The following is a 17,531-nucleotide window of genomic DNA, read 5'->3' as shown; positions in this document are numbered from 1 at the left end:
TTTCCTTCCCTCCTCTTCTTCTTCCTCCTGGTCCTTCTCCAAATATTTAGCCACATACTCAAAATTTCTTTTCTTCAATTAATTTGCGAAAAACAGAGATTTTTGCCCAGACTTCTTAAAAACTCATCTCAACTGGTAAAAGGGAAAATTGTTTTGTTCAAACACTTGCCTTCAAGGAGCCAGTGGTCTAGTGAGGGAAGGCAGACAACTAATGGTTACCAGCAACACCGAGTTCTAGAAAGGAAGGGGGTGTGAGGAGGTGAGCTTGTCCATCATGGCTTCAGGGACAGCATCTTTCATGGTCACATGGTGCTTTAGTTACTTTATTTACGGGAGCTGAAGGAGAGAATCAAGGCTATGGTTTTTCCAGTGGTCATGTATGGATGTGAGAGTTGGACTAGAAAGAAAGCTGAGTGCCAAAGAACTGATGCTTTTGAACTGTGGTGTTGGAGAAGACTCTTGAGAGTCCCTCGGACATCAAGGAGATCCAACCAGTCCATCCTAAAGGAAATCAGTCCTGAATGTTCATTGGAAGGACTGATGTTGAAGCTGAAACTCCAATACTTTAGCCATCTGATGTGAAGAGCTGACTCATTAGAAAAGACCCTGATGTTGGGAAAGATTGAGGGCAGGAGGAGAAGCGGACGACAGAGGATGATATGGTTGGATGGCGTCACCTATTCAATGGACATGAGTTTGGGCAAACTCTGGGAGTTGGTGATGGACAGGGAGGCCTGGAGTGCTGTGGTCTATGGGGTTGCAAAGAGTCAGACACGACTGAGAGACTGAACTGAACTAAATTGAACTGAAGGAGAGAGGGCAATGGAAATAGGAGATGGAGACTGGATGGTAAGCAAGTAGGTTGAAACAAATAGCAGAGGCCATGCTGCTCCCTGAGTCCCATAAATTCCTTCTCCTTCAGCTGCACCATGGTGGCTGATGTCCCAGTTCTGATTCAACCCGCAGCCCCCTCTGCACCATCCGCTCTGTACCACTGCTCCCAACTGAATGATCAGTAATCAGATTCTGTCACTCCCCTGCCCCACGCCCTCCACTGGCTTTGCATCATGCTTTCAAACAGAAAAAGAAAACCTTTTTATTTTGTATTGGGGTATAAATCAGGTAACAAACACTAGTGGTAAAGAGGAGAAGGCAATGGCACTCACTCCAGTACTCTTGCCTGGAAAACCTCATGGACGGAGGAGCCTGGTGGGCTGCTGTCTATGGGGTCGCGAAGAGTCGGACACGACTGAAGCGACTTAGCAGCAGCAGCAGTGGTAAAGAACCCACCTGCCAATTCAGGAGTCATAAGAGACTCGAGTCTGATCCCTGGGTCAGGAAGACCCCCTGGAGGAGGGCATGGCAACCCACTCCAGTATTCTTGCCTAGAGAATCCTCATAGACAGAAGAGCCTGGCAGGCTACAGTTCACAGGGTCACAGAGAGTCGAATATGACTGAAGCAACTTAGCACGAATGCATATAGTTGATTAACAGTGTTGTGATTGCTTTAGATGAACAGTGAAGGGATTCAGCCATACATATACATGCATCCACTTTTAGGCCACAGTAAAGACCTTCACTGTTATAAAGAGCTATGAGACCTGGGCTCTGTCTCCCTCTTCACCTTCACTTCTCACTTTCTTCTGCCCCCGCCCCCTTGTTCATATACACAGCCTGCTTTTCTTTTCCGAGAACTCACAGAGTTTACTTCTCTCCCAGGGCCTCCATACTTATTTTTACCCCCCTGTTTGCCTTGAATGTTCTTCCCTCATATCTTAAGCTCCACTTTTCAAGGACCAGCTCAGATAGGCCTTTCTGATCACCCAGCAAATGGCAAGCCACTAGCCCTCCCCCTCTGCCACGTATTTCCCTCTTTTCTTTAAAGCGCTCGTCACATAGTGTTTTTCCCTTCACCGCAGATTCGGTCTGTTCTGTTCATCACTGTATCCCCAGAACTTAGGAAACTATATTTGTTGATATGCTCATTCTAACCTGAATTTCAAAGTGCAACGTGTACTCTATCTCACCACAGTAAAAGCCAACAGAATGAAGTGTCCCTCACCCCTCTCTCCTACCCCTGTCTCAGGACAAAGGCTGTCTTCTACCACTGAAATGTTTTTTCTCAGTTATTTTCATGTTGGTTTATTGTTCCAGACGTCTAGTAGCAGGGAATAAAACCAAAGTGTGACACTCAGTAAGCACAGTAAAAGAACCAGTATTTATCAAGGGTTTATTATGTATGGGGTGCCATACACACATTATGCATTCAAGCCTCACAATATCTTTATTATATGGCTTTACCCCTAGGTTAGCAGGCATTTTCAAATAACATTCAAATGACATATACAGACTGCCTAATTTCAGACTATTCCCACATTTCTACTCAATATTCAGACCTTAGAAAAACAAACTTATCTCTCCTCTGCACACCATTTTTCCCATAATTAATGGCACAGAAACAGTGCTTGAACTGGCATTACAATAAGTAAGCAAAGAAACGGACTTCCCAGGTAGTACAGTAGTAAAGAACCCGCCTGCCAATGCAGGAGATGCAAGAGACTCGGGTTCAGACCCTGGGTGGGGAAGATCCTCTGCAGGAGGAAATGTCAACCCACTCCAGTCTTCTTGCCTGGAAAATCCCATGGACAGAGGAGCCTGGTGGGCCATAATCCATGGGGTCGCAAAGGATCTGACATGACCGAGCAACTGAGCGTGTGTGTGCGCGCGCGCACACACACACACACACACACAGAAAGCAGAAGAGTATTAGATTTGACTGCTATGTCTGTGATGCATACAGAAGCATCCAGGAAGAATTTTCTCTTTCAAGAGCATAGTATTTTGCTTCTGAACATTTGCAAAGTATGTTTTCTGCTCATAGTTGTAAACCAAAGCCAAAGGTATTTTTTATAACAGTTGCTGCTAGATATTCTGTCTTTAGCTAGTACAAAAATGTGCTCTCTTCTTCATTTGGTAAGAAGGTAAAAACAAACATCTGTTAACTTCCTATGTGGAAACGTAGAGTCTCATATCTTGACGTGTTAGATCATTCAGTGAAATAAGTCTCTTTTTGCTCTTCAGGGAGATTCTGGATTCTGAAAGGTATGGCTATTATAGCACTCATCACAACTCAATTTTTAGAACTTCTCAATATTTGCTTTCCTAACAACCAGTCCATTCTAAAGGAGATCAATCCTGGGTGTTCATTGGAAGGACGGATGCTAAAGCTGAAACTCCAATACTTTGGCCACCTCATGTGACAAGTTGACTCACTGGAAAAGAGTCTGATGCTAGGAGGGATTGGGGGTGGGAGGAGACAGGGACGACAGAGAATGAGATGGCTGGATGGCATCACCAACTCGATGGACATGAGTCTGAGTGAACTCCGGGAGTTGGTGATGGACAGGGAGGCCTGGCGTGCTGTGATTCATGGGGTCACAAAGAATCGGACACGACTGAGCGACTGAACTGAACTGAACTGAACAGGATAAGAAGAAAGAAAGGAAGGAAGGAAGGAACAGAGTTTCCAAATAATTACACTTTGAAGAAGTCATATGGATTCCAGCTTGCTCGAGGTAATTCATCCTTGTGCTTAGTACAACCCATGGGCCAAATGGGGTCCACAGGCCACAAAACATTATTTGCACATTGTTTTCCTTGCCACTTTAGTGTCAAGATCAGATACCATTAAACATTGTGATTAAGCGCCAATTCCTTAGAGTTTAAACAACTGTTAAAGGAGAGAAGGGGAAAGAAGCATTTATCTCATATAGACATTGAATAAAAGTGGAAAAAAGCCAAGACCACCAAGATTTTGTTCCATAACTATATTGCAAAAGTTTGCAAATATCTCTCAGAGCACTTTCCTAGACACAGCCAATCCTCATCAGTCCATCTGGGCGCCCATTTCCCATCCTGTTCCCTGCTCATCTCTTCACCCTTCCAGCCTCTCCCTCATTAATTCTTAGCAAGTTATTCTCTTAAAACTGATCTACGATAGGAAGGGCAGAGGGAATGGAAGGATTTTCCTCCTTTTTTGTTTTTAATTTGTATTTTATATTGGAGTATGATTACATAGCTGATTTACAATGTTGTGTTAGTTTCAGGAGTACAGCAAAGTGATTCAGTTATGCATATACGTGTATCTATTCTTTTTCAAATTCTTTTCCCATTTAGGTTATTACAGAATATTGATCAGAGTTCCCTGTACTATGCAGTAGGTACTTGTTTGTTATCTATATCAAATATAGTAGTGCGTACATGTCAATCCCAAACTTTCAAAGAGTTTTTTAAAAAATATCTCTTTTAAAGTATAAGTCAGTTTGGGGGAGAAAGGATACATGTATACGCATGGCAGAGTCCCTTTGCTGTCCACCTGAAACTATCACAACATTGTTAACTGGCTAGACTCTAGTACAAAGTAAAAAGTAAAAAATATCAAGCCTATGTCTCCTCTGATTTCCTCCTCTGCCCCCTACTCGGCAATCCTATATTCCGGATTTTGATTCTTACGCTTCATAATTCATACTCTTAGCTGATTCAAATTTTTAAAAGTGTAAGCTGTATCAGACAAGCAACCGTATCCTCCTTTGAGGCAGCTATAATATTTTAGTGCAACACAGATGCTTAACCTAATAACAGGTTTACTTGGTTAAAGGGAACAAACACAGGATCGTATATTTATGCCCCAGATTACAGTTTTTTCCTCTCTCCCAGCACATCAGAGAAGCACAGATGTTAGTGTTTGAGGACCGCCTGTAATCACGCGGGCCCCGGGAAGTAAGGGGAACTCGGTGATGGCCTCGGATCAGTGCCCACCCGCTTCCTCGTGGCCTCACACACCCCTCCCACCTCGACCAGCTTTCTAGTCACAGGTTGGAGACAGCCTGAAATCACCCTGAGGCCAGGTGGTGGTTAATGCCTACAAACCAAACGGCCTTTCCTTTGCATCTGCTTGTTTCCAAGGACTCCGGCTGCAGCTGGAAATGCGGTGGGCTCTGAAGAACTCCTAGAGCACGAGGGCTTCCGTCCCAGGAGAAGATGGGGGGCGGACGTGCTGGAAGGGAGTAAGGTCTGCACTTGCTTCCTCCCAGGCCGGGGCTGACAGACCCCTCCCCACTGGGCGGGAGAGGGTGGAAGCTGCTGACAGATTCCAGGGGGACAGAAGGAAAGGCACGCTCCCCACATGTGGGGAACCCGCATGCCGACATGCGCGCAGGCCTTGAGTGACATGTCAAAATTAAAATCAAAACAGCATGAAAGCACACTTTATTACAGCTAGAAATAGCTGAGTATTGTCAAAGCTCCCATTGAGTCATCTGTGCAGAAGCTGAGACCTTGGACAGCAGGGGAGAGCTGGGGCAGGCTCTGGACTGAGTTCAGAAAAAGAGTGTAGAGGGTGGTCAGAAAGCAGACTTCAGCAGTACTTTTTGCTCTGAGCAGGAAGGAGGGAGTGGGGAGAGAAGAGAACACTGCCCGGACTTTGAAAGCGCAGGGACTTGCAGAGGAGGGGAGGGCGGAGGCCCTAAAGGGAGCCTCCCCCCATTTCATTATCACAGAGGACCTGCTTGGTTAGAGGAACGATCGGTCCCTTGGGATACAGAGGAGGGGAGTATTAATGTTCAATTAAATCTGGGAAACAGAAGGAAGCAAGCTCCAGCTAATGCCTTCGCAGCCCTTAGGATGGCATTGCTATGCATTAAAGATTCACACAACTCTACGGACAGCTGCCAAAAACTTACCGGCTACAGGAGCTGCTCAGCTTTGCTCCTCCTCAAGTTACGTGCAGACCAATTTCACTTCAGTAGGAGTCACCAACACACTTTGCTCATTGAGATGACCAGAGCAAATATTTTAAACTATTTTTAAAGTGCAATGGATCACGAATATCTCACAATAATTTACCATCTTTTACTCTTTGCTAGCTCCAAGTCAACCTTTCAGAACTAAGAAACAGAAAGTGAAGTCAGTTGTGTCCGACTCTTTGCGACCCGATGGACTGTAGCCTACCAGGCTCCTCGGCCCATGGGATTCTACAGGCAAGAATACTGGAGTGGGTTGCCATTTCCTTCTCCAGGGGATCTTTCTGACTCAGGGATCGAACCCGGGTCTCCCGCATTGTAGGCAGATGCTTTACCATCTGAGCTGCCAGGAAAGCCCCAAGAAACGGAAGAGACAAACTCACAATGTAAACCACCAGAGCTGGACCTTGTATGCAAGCATGGAGGAACACTAACTTATTCAATGGGTGGGCTTCCCTGGTGGCTCAGTGGCAAAGAATCCACCTGCGATGCAGGAGACGTGGGTTCGATCCCAGGGTGGGGAAGATCCCCTGCAGGAGGGCATGGCAACCCACTCCAGTATTCTTGCCTGGAGAATCCCACGGACAGTGGAACCTGGTGGGCTACAGTCCACAGGGTCGCAGAGTCAGAAACTACTGAAGCAACTTAGCACACATGCCCACATTCAATGGGTACTTGCTGCTGCTGCTGCTAAGTCGCTTCAGTCGTGTCCGACTCTGTGCGACCCCATAGACAGAAGCCCACCAGGCTCCCCCGTCCCTGGGATTCTCCAGGCAAGAACACTGGAGTGGGTTGCCATTTCCTTCTCCAATGCATGAAAGTGAACAGTGAAAGTGAAGTCGCTCAGTTGTGTCTGACTCTTAGCGACTCCATGGATTGCAGCCTACCAGGCTCCTCCATCCATGGGATTTTCCAGGCAAGAGTACTGGAGTGGGGAATGGGTACTTATGGAGCACTAATATTAATGCCTCTTATTGGTGCTAAGATGCACATTTTTCACAACTTAGGGATGTATCTTATAGAAGACTCAATTTTATTGACAGAATTTTTTCTTAATGGTGTATTAAAAAAAGTATTTTCAAAAGTATCTTAGATTAGATGAAACAGGGACTCATCAATATCACTAAGGTTGCCGTTCAAACCTTGCCTTCTCTGACAGGCTTCCTGAAACACCAATCTAAGATGACCCATCCCTCATCCTGACTTCTCCCTACTTCCCGATCATATCTCTGTGCAAACCATGGCTCGTGTATTCACTGCCATGCCTAGGAAAGGACTGAACATCATTCCAGGTACAGCAGGTTCTCAATAAATGACTATGGATTGAACAAAAGTTGCCATTTACTAAGCCACTACTACATGTCAGACTCTGAACTAAATGTTTTTCACAGAAAAAAAAATCTCATTTATTCCTAGCAATTGAGAGGTCTTATTCTTGACTTGAGAAGGAAATGGCAACCCACTCCAGTATTCTTGTCTGGAGAATCCCATGGATGGAGGAGCCTGGTGGGCTACAGTCCGCGGGGTCGCAGAGTCGGACACGACTGAGCGACTTCACTCACTCACTGACTCATTCTTGACTTGAAAGATGGGGCAGCAGGTAAAGTGGAGAAACCGGGACTAGATGTCAGCTCAGCCTGATTTCAAACCCAGACACGTCAGCGCCATGCTCTACTCGGAATCACATGCAAAGCCTGGAAACAGTTCTGATTCAGTGACTGGTCCACAGACATAAGACAAGATCCTCGAAGCCACAGAGAGGAGTAAAACGGTCCCGCAACCTTGAAAGGCAATGTGTGTCCATTGGGGATCACTATATTTCTCTGTCCTTCTACTTGAGTCACATATAAAGCCCTGTGTTAGCACAGAGATTCAGGGGCCCATGTTTCTCCCCAGTAAGATCAGAAAGAGATATATAGTTAAACTTTGTATGGAAGGATCCCACCTTTGGTGAGAGACAGCACAGCCCATCCAGGGATGAGCCACCTTGGATGAGAGGGCCATAGAGTATACATGGGAAGGTACCAGGAGAAAAGAGAACACAAGGGCCTTGGTTGCCGTCCTAGTGGGTGTGAACTTTATTTCATGTTATCAGTGAGCTTCCTCAATGACCTGTTTCTTTGTGGAATTTATTTCATCCCAGCTGAACTTCTCTGCATGTTCCATACCTCACTCAAGTCTGAATGTTGAAATCTGGTGCTGAGAATCCTGTCAACTGATCACTGTCTAACAGAGACTTCTAAGCTGAGTGAAAAGATCAAATAAAGAAAGGTAACTGGAAAAAAAATATTAACATAGGAGATTTGATTATAAGTCAGTCTATAGCCAGACAGCTTAGATAGAGCCTATGGCATTTGTCATTTTGGGAATGATAGTTCAAACAGAATATTTCACTTAGAACAGAATTGGAAAACAATGGCTGTCATAGATTTTTTTTTTTCCCCCTTTTTTGGTTTACTAACATTTATTTAGGTTCCCAGTGAAAAAGCCAATCCTGTATGGCTTTCAAGCAAAGGCTGGTTTTTACATATTTAAACAACCAGGCTTATGTAAACAACCAGTCCCCTCTTCTACAAGTCAAAGAATATACAATGGGGATATACATGGACCACTAAGCCTGAAACACTTATTATCTGGCTCTTTACAGGAAAAGGTCCACCACCCCAGATCTAGAACTTCTCCTCCTCCTCCTCCTCATCCATCTTTATTCAGACTCAAGGCATTTAAGTCAGTGTTTAATGTGACTGGACACAGAGTGGACAATGGTAAGATCTATTTGCCACTTCAAACATTAGCGCCAGTTGAATGGTGTAATGACATTGATTTACTGATTCCTTTTATGAGAATTCTAAATCTCAATCATTATTACACTCACACACATTTCAACTTTGATATTTTAAAAAGATGTCCTTCTCACACTTAAGGGCTTGCTAGCTTTCGGCCAAGTGCTGCAATGGTTTGATCTTCCTAATGCTGGTGATAAGCGGTTTCTACAGGCTTGGCAGCATCCTGGTCATTAAAGCTTACCCAAACGACTTTCTTAATTAAAGACATCGGTTTAGTACATCCAGTGGGCATAACTGGAACCTTTGTAAAACTTAGCCTAACATTAACACTCCTCAAGTTGCCCTTCCTCTGGGATTATATGGGAAAGGGAAAAGCAGATGAGGGTTAGGGACTTTTTGTATCCATGAATCCAGCCTACTTTTGCTTTCCGTTAAACAGTAATTCAATATTTACCAAAAGGAGATGTTTAGGGTTGGAAATTTTTACAAGCCTTGCATCTCAGCAGAGAAACATTTTTGGGTACTCTTGTGTATACAGATTGAAAAGATACTCTGATATGACTCAAATATGGAAACTATGCCAGATCGACCAGCACCTCCTTATCCCTGGGATGGGGATCACTCAGGTATCCATGAAGTTGTTCCATAGCATCTGGATGACCTGGAGCCTAGTTACTCTGACAGCAAACCCAGGCCCCCTCGCTGGGATGGCCAGCCTATATTTCTATCATCTCTGCTAAAGCATCTGTTGCTTCTCATCAGCACAAGCAACATGAAGCAGAGCCTGTAGTCCTCTCATAATTACTTGAAAACGGGCCCTGCAGTCAGTAAGTTCTCCTTGGCACAGACGCCCATGGCCCTGAATGCCCAAATGGTTTGGAGTCAGCTCTTCATTTTATTAAGCAAGATTGACGTACATTGTGACGAAACGCTAATATTTGAGAAGCTTGCCACACATGAGTACTAGCTTGCTTAGGGTCTTTGTCTAGAAAATATTTCTATTCCCATTCCTACTTTAAAAATGAATATTTTGATTTGGAATCTATGTTCTTTTTCAGTCAAAAGAGGCAAGGGACTTTTTTTTTTCTGAAACAAAGAATCATTACATTTAATTTAAAATATGCCACCATGCCACTACCATTTCTAGGTAGTACAGTTCCGGACTAAGAGACATGAACATGAGTTAAATCACAGCTCTTCCAGTTGAGAGCTGTGTAATCACCAGGAAAATCACTCGCTCGTGGGACTTGGTTTATCAACAGCAGTCATCTTGGAAATGTACAATGTGTCCACTTACCATAGTACCACTTAAGAAGGAAGAAGGCTTACCATTTCCTAAATTGACAGAGGAAGGAATGAGCAAAGGTGAGATAATCCAGAGAGAATGATCAACTATGACTGTTATATTTTCTCAATTATAAAAGAATCTATGTCTATAGAATTTCCTTAGAGGGATCAAGGTCAAAGTGCTATGAAGGAAATGATACACAGGTCAACTTAGTTTCTGAGTACCTGTTCTTAAACACCAGTGCTTTCCCAAATCTTTAAGATGTAGGGGCTGGGATAGATCTTCCAAGAGCCATTTTAGTTTTATTATTCCATGGATATAATTTGCCTGCTGCTGCTGCCAAGCCACTTCAGTCGTGTCCAACTCTGTGCGACCCCATTGATGGCAGCCCACCAGGCTCCCTCATCCCTGGGATTCTCCAGGCAAGAACGCTGGAGTGGGTTGCTGTTTCCTTCTCCAATGCGTGAAAGTGAAAAGTGAAAGTGAAGTCTCTTAGTCAGGACCCCATGGACTGCAGCCCACCAGGCTCCTCTGTCCATGGGATTTTCCAGGCAAGAATACTGGAGTGGGGTGCCATTGCCTTCTCTGAATTTGCCTTCAGGAGGATTCAAAGATGGCAACTGTGGGAAAGATCACCTATCCACAGGGAAAGGTGGGAAGGAAGAGAAATCTGTGAAAAGTGGACTGCAGCCTTGAAGAATCAGAGTGTAGATCCAGGAACTGCTTCCAGTTTACTAAGGGCTCAAAATATTTAGTGCTGCTCAAGCATTTTCCACATTTATATGTCAGACTACAAATCATTAAATCTTAATTAAGTCACTTAAAAACAAACCATAGCCTCAAAGGAGGAGAATAAAACAATACTGGTTATTCTCGCTTTTGAAAATTTACACTGCCACTTCCTCTTGATTTGTTAAAAGGTGACCATTTAACCTTTTTGAAGCACAGATTGAGTCTCCCAGGGAAATATTTGTTTGTATTTGGTACCATCATCTATGTTAAAGTCACTGAAGCAAGCCAGTGCCCATTGTGAAGATGGAGATAAGCAGGAAAAAAACATCAAGGGAAGCAGGATTCGGGCACGGATCTGACTGCCAGGTGAGTGTTTCTCACTGTGTTCTGCCCTTCAGCAGAAAGCTTCAGGGAGCATCTACACCAGGGAAAAGGAAGGCCACAAGGTGACAGCTGTGGATGACCTAATGAGGATGGGACCAAAGAGGAGAGAGAACTCTGGGGAAATGTTTCTTCAGGTGGCTTGGCAGCTCAGACACAAGGCTTCAAATAGGACTAAGAGCAAACGGAGGCACTGGAGAGTCAGACTCAAGGATGGTAAAGGACCATAATACGAAACCATCCCTTTTGGATCTAAGTCTGAAATACAGTAGACCAAATAAGTACTGCTTATCGGGGAGGGGCAGCAAAGAGTGAGCTTGAAACTTCATAAACTGTCTGGTTTCTCTAAATCATTTCTTAAGGGAGGAAGCCAAGGCCACCCGAGGTGGAGCCGCTTGCTCCGGTCTGACTTGGCAAAGATGAAATTAGGATGGAGTTTCTTACTCCCAGACACGATGGGCCTGGAAATGGTTTAATAGTGTTTAATCAAAATCCAAAGCCTGTAAATTCTTTAAAAGCATGCCAACCACAGAAACTGAGCAGCCCGAAGACGCTGATTTTAACACTTGATAACTATTTTTATGGCATTACACAATCTATCTAGGCCTGGGATTCTGTTAGAAAACGAATCTGACCCAGAGTCAACATGCTGGTCTCCTGGTTTAAATACGAAACACAAGGAGGTTCTGTACCCAGTCGTCGGAAAACCCCCAAACTACTCTCCTCTGTGACTGACCTTGTCGTGGGTGATGCTGACTGCAAACAGCCTTCCCCCAGACTCACCCTCTACAATTTCAAAAGTATGTGCAGTAGCCATGGCCACCTGAGGGTGGTACAAAGGGAGGTTAAGGACCAGAACGTAATGAAATACCGGCTCTACAAGCAAGACTCCACTGGTGCTTTTAAAAAGTCATCCACCTCATTGTTTCCCGTAAACGCAATGAAATGCCACGGCTTAACGACTTTTCCCAATTAGAACCTCCTTACGCTTTTGGTTTAACAACCAGACTCTCACTAGAGGACACAAAGGCTGGGAGAGCGGGCTGCGGGCATCACCGCAAACCCCGGCGGTCCTCCGAGGCCAGGACCGTCGACAAAATCCCCGTGGACCAGGGGTTACACTGATCGCCGCGATGGACCGGCCACCAAGCCCCTCTGCACGTCCCCTCCCCCGCCCCCCGCCCCAGGAAACATTTGCAGAGCTGGGACACCGAGGCTCCATCTGCAAAGGCTGGGACCCTCCAAACCAAACGCGCCACAGAGCCGGGGCCTCTGACTCCCACCGCGGTCCGCCGTCCGGGGGGCCAGGAGAGGGGATCCGCGGCGGGAGCGGACCGAGGGCGGCGGGCGCTCGGGTCCCGTTCTCGGACTGTCTCGTTTGAGTTGCAGGGTTGACCTGGTAACAGTCCCGAGCGCACTGAGCAATCCCTTCTCCGAGGAGCGAACGCTCCGGCCCCGAGGCTGCGGGTGGAGGGCGGGGAGCACGGAGGCTGGGGCCGGGCCCCCGGAGCCGGGCGGTGGCGGCCGCGGGTCGCCCCCTCCAGGCGGCGGTGGGCAGCGGCGGGCCGGGGTCGCGGCGGCGGGGCGCTCCCCTAACCCCGTTGGCCCCCGCCCGGGAGGGCGCGCGCGGGGAACAGGAACCCGGCACCCCGGTCCGCTCGCCTCCACCTGCGGATCTGGGGCGCCCCCCGGGGTCCCCTGCCCGTCCCCCATCCCGGCGTTCCCGGCCGCGCGGTCCCATTCCTGGAAGAGGACCCAGTGTCCAGCGAAAGGGACACTTACCCGGGGAGGGCGGGCTCCCGGCGCGGGCCGCGCTCGCTTGTCGGCCGGGGGAAGGTGCGGCTGCGCTGCGCCGGCTGCGGCGCCAGCCGAGCGCCCTGCCCCGCCGCCCGGCTCGGACTTCCTCTTCCTCGCGCTCGGCCCCGCCGCTCGGCCGCGCTCCCCGCTCGCCGGCCGCGCCCGGACCCGCCTCCCGGCGCAGGGTTGCGGGCCTCGTCGCCGCGAGCAGCGGATCTCGGGTCCCTCCTCCCCTCGGCCTGGGCGAGCACGGTGGGGAGGAGCGGGAGAGAGAAAGAGAAAGAGATTAAGCACTTGGACTTGTCTCTGGAGGGTTGCCAAACGGAGCAGTCAAATTACAGCCCCTGGGGGAAAAAAATTACCAAAAAAAAAAATCCCTGCTACTGTTTTCGCAGACACATCACTTTTCTTTATTTTCCGGGATCCTTAGGTTTAGCTTTCTCTTGAACGTGATACTTTGCATATGATTTTGTAAAAAGAGTACCCTAAACAATTCTTTTAGTTAGCCATTTTAGTATTAACACAGAAGCTCTGGGGTAATCTTATGGACTGAGGGAGGAAGCTCGCTGGTTTTCAGCTGTCGTTACTCTAATCATCTCAGTTAATGTACCAACTAACCTTTGCTTAGAGAAAGTAAAAGTGAAAAAAGGAGGCCGAGAAGACTAACCTTTGAAATAACGAGAGAGGTGTTAAAGGCCCCTGCTGTGTGTTTAGTGAGATGATGACTTGAGTCGAAGGTGCCTAAGGTGACCGTCAAAGGCAAGCAGTGATTTCCCAACACTCATTTCCTTTTCAAGGCAGCCTTATGTATTTGCCTGTTGAATCCATTAGATTTGTAAGAATGCACTCTTACATGATTGGTTCACAGAACTTCCGTTTTCGCAGTTAGGCGCTGTGTGGCCTTAAGAAAATCATGTGACCTCTCTGTGCCTCAGTTTCCTCATCTGTAAAGTGGGGATAATGAGGATAGTGCCTACCTCACAGAGTTGCTTCTTGTGATTTCAGTAAGGCAGTTTCCAGGAAAGGTTTAGGAGGTTCCTGGCACACTTGCTGGATAAGTGTTAGCTATTATTGTTGATTTCCCCATTTTATCTGCTCTGATGTATGTATAGAAATTATCATAAAGATTTGAAATAAAATAAGGTTTTGAGCAGCAGAGCCACACAGTGACACAGTTCTCTCCCTACAACGTGCACTTTATATTCTGTTTTACAGTTTATTTCGTCTTCACAACTGACTTGTATTATCTCAAGCCATGAGGCTAGGCTATGCTCCCTGTACATTTACCAAGGAAGATGTGCAGTGCAACTCAAACAGATTTTTGCCATCTTCAAAGCACTGTTTCAGTTGATCTTGCAGTGCCCTTGTGATGTCGGCAGGGCAGGTGCTAGGTCCTTCCACAGGATATGGAGACTCGGCAGCCTGAATCGGACCCTCTCTAGCGCCAGGAGCTCACACAAAACCCCAGCTGCTCGCCAGTCTCTCTATGCTGTTGCTTTCCATGAAGTGAGCAGGAGCACCTTATCGTACAGCACGGACCTCACTCATGGCCTCTGTCAATCCTCTGAGTTAGTACTGGCCTTCGTTCAGCAACCTTAGGTTCAAAGAGCATGACTGATGACCATGTTAGTGTCTGACGGACGGGGTTTGGGGACAGCTTGGGGAAGAAGGGAGGAGAAGCAGGTTTTCCTGGTTCTTTCAAATGCTTTCTCTGCTACCCTGGCCCTGGCCCACAGAGTCACATGCTTTCTTAGCATAGACGACTTTGCGTAAAGCTGTTAGTGAAGCGGCGTGACCATCAGCTGCAGACTTTGCCACTTGCTAGCTGCAGATAACAATTTTGAACTTTGGTTACTTATAGTGTAATGGTTATTATATTTCCTGTCCAGACCTCTTCATTTCACCTCAGTTTATTAATGAGGTGGGAGGTGGCTCTTGGAAACAGGATTGTGAAATCTCTTTTGTTGATGCTGTGTGCCAAGTGTAGCGTTAGGCACCTAACCCACATTATCACTTCTGATTCCCAAGTAAGTGCACTCTGCCCTTCAGGTCATTAGCAAGTGGCCTTGAAATCACCTGGTCTGACATTTCATGTATCTAGTTTATCATATGCGCCCAGCACTTAAACTTATTTCCTAACTCACAGTAGATATGAAATGTTCAGTGGGTGGATGGATGGATGAAATGATAACGTAAGAATTGTGAAAATGCTATTATACAACGTAACATTCCATGTTGTAATATACTACTCTCCCCCTTTGAGGAAAAGAATCCAATGGAATCCAAAGAATGACTTTCTAATGATGTATTTGGTATTAGGAAAAATTTTTTGGTGAAAGGTCTTCCTAATATTATTACTAATAGTCAAGATCAAAGAAGGGAAACAGAAACCACCTAAAGTATTTATAAAGAGAGACTTTTATGCAGGGGACTGTCTCCATAAGTGATGGAAGAACCAAGAATTCAATAGGAGACCGTGAGGTAGTCCAGAAATTCACAAGAGCTGAAAGCCAATATCACCCCTGGCAGGAGGGGCAGGGAGGGGATATACTACAGATGTAAGCTGTCTGTGGGAGCCTGAGAAATAGCCACTGTCTTACACACTGGCAGGGAGGGGGGAAATTTCTGGCTTCTCCCTTCCTTCACCCTCCAGTCCAATACCTTGCATTGGATGAGTCCAACTGACCGGGAACTTGGAACACTCAGTTTGCAGGGACTTCCCCAAGGCCAGCCCTGTAATCCTGTGACACTGAGCAGGAAAAGGGTGAGAAAAATCTGAAGGCAACCAACCGAGACCTAGTGGATCCCTCAGGTCATACCCTTTTCTAGCTCCAATAAGATCGAGTCTAGAAGAAATGGTTTTGCTTGTTCAGATCATTGAGTGTCTCTTATGGCATTTCATTCATCCCTCATACAAACCCAGGGACATAAACCCTATAACCCCTAAATTATATACAAGGTCACAGCCATTTAGGAAGTTTCAGTGACTTGCTCAAGGCCACGCACTGTACGTGGTGGAACGGCTTACAAATGGGCAGGGCTGTGCATTCGGGTTCTCCATTTGTCCCACTAACTCAGCTGTTCCTAATGAAAAGCTGTGTGACCAGAGTCTCCTATAGAATCACATTTCAGGGTCACTGATCCATGCACATGTGGGAGTTAATGTTTGCAAAACTTATAGAGTTAAAAGGCTGGATCACGCCTCACTTTCATTTTATGACTTTGGGTGACAACTTTTATGGTGCTTATGATGGCTGCATTGGATTTATGATCACCCAAGATCAGAAGTATCCTATCCACTGGGTTACAGGAGCACCTCAGGAAAAAACACAGGTAGCATTTATCCTTTTTGATTTTTAAAGCTGCTCCTATTTCAAATGTGGTTTGAAAAAGATCTAGAACATTTTGACTGTGTTAAAGCATTTGAGGTAAGAGAAGGGACTTATGGCAGAGTCTCCCGTAGGGAAGACAGCAAACGAAGACTATCAGCAAGTGCATCACAGGATGACACATGCCTTCAAGTTCTCTCCAGCCAGAAGTGGCGATCAGAGTCAGTTCTGGCACTCCTGTCTCTCAAGCCTCTAATCAGCTAACTTAAAAGTCAAGATGCTATACTAACTTCAAAGAGTGAGAGAGAAAATAAGAAATGTTCGCCATCATTAGTACCTAGCTTAGTTGGGCTTAAAAGTAGGTAGAGGAATTTGAGATCCCTAGAAATTCCGATCAGAGAAGGCAATGGCACCCCACTCCAGTACTCTTGCCTGGAAAATCCCATGATCGGAGGAGCCTGGTAGGCTGCAGTCCATGGGGTCGCAAAGGTTGGACACGACTGAGCGACTTCACTTTCACTTTTCACTTTCATGCATTGGAGAAGGAAATGGCAACCCACTCCAGTGTTCTTGCCTAGAGAATCCCAGGGACGGAGGAGCCTGGTGGGCTGCTGTCTATGGGGGTCGCACAGAGCTGGACACGACTGAAGCGACTTAGCAGCAGCAGCAGCAGAAACTCTGATATGTCAGAATATCTCCATTGCTGGTTTGCAGTAGAGTGCCTAAATTTCCCCTTGTGATTACTTAGTTGCTAAGTCGTATTCTACTCTTTCACAGCCCTGTGGACTGTGGCTTCCAGGCTCCTCTGTCCATGGGATTTCCCAGGGAAGAATCCTAGAGTGGGTTGCCATTTTTTTTCCCAGGGGAATCTTCCTGATCCAGGTATCAAACCTGCATTTCCTCTATTGCGGGTGGATTCTTTACCACTGAACCACCAGAAAAGTCCCAAATTTCCCTTTACTAGTAGCCTAGTAGGTTAAGATCTAGTGTCTAGGAAGTAAGTGTAAATTCATTACTTATCAGGAATAATAAATATACTGTATAATTATCCCACCCACTATTGGACTAGCATAGTGAGCTCATCGGATTCCTTAAACATGATTGCCTACTGCTAAAGAGGCCCCTGAAGAGCAGGAAGACCTCAGATACCAGTGATGGCAAGAAGACAGCAAAGAAGCATCAAGTGATGCAAAAAACATGACAGAAATGTGCCAGGATAACAGACACATGTGATAATAAGAACTGTAAATAGCTCACAGCCACCATCACAATTTTATCTATTCCTTCAATTGCCTCAGTTCAGTTCAGTTCAGTCGCTCAGTCATGTCCGACTCTTTGCGACCCCACGGACTGCAGCATCCTAGGCTTCCCTGTCCATCACCAACTCCTGGAGTTTACCCAAACTCATGACCACTT

The 17,531-nt window shown here is 46.2% G+C and overlaps 1 protein-coding gene across 1 annotated transcript in view; it reads right to left on the bottom strand.

Moving 5' to 3' along the window:
- Positions 1–12,846, bottom strand: part of PLEKHG1 (pleckstrin homology and RhoGEF domain containing G1) — a 255,150-nt gene extending 242,304 nt beyond the window's left edge. The window contains exon 1 of the mRNA XM_055433820.2: positions 12,772–12,846. The gene's annotated coding sequence lies outside the window, so the exon portion shown is untranslated. The remainder of the gene's footprint in view (positions 1–12,771) is intronic.
- Positions 12,847–17,531: the final 4,685 nt, after the last annotated feature.

This window comes from Moschus berezovskii, chromosome 10, assembly GCF_049115385.1.
Source record: "Moschus berezovskii isolate FMDL1 chromosome 10, NW_MosBer_1.0, whole genome shotgun sequence".
Taxonomy (NCBI): domain Eukaryota; kingdom Metazoa; phylum Chordata; class Mammalia; order Artiodactyla; family Moschidae; genus Moschus; species Moschus berezovskii.
Note: the sequence above shows the minus strand (reverse complement) of the source record. Positions and strands in the feature narration are given on the sequence as shown.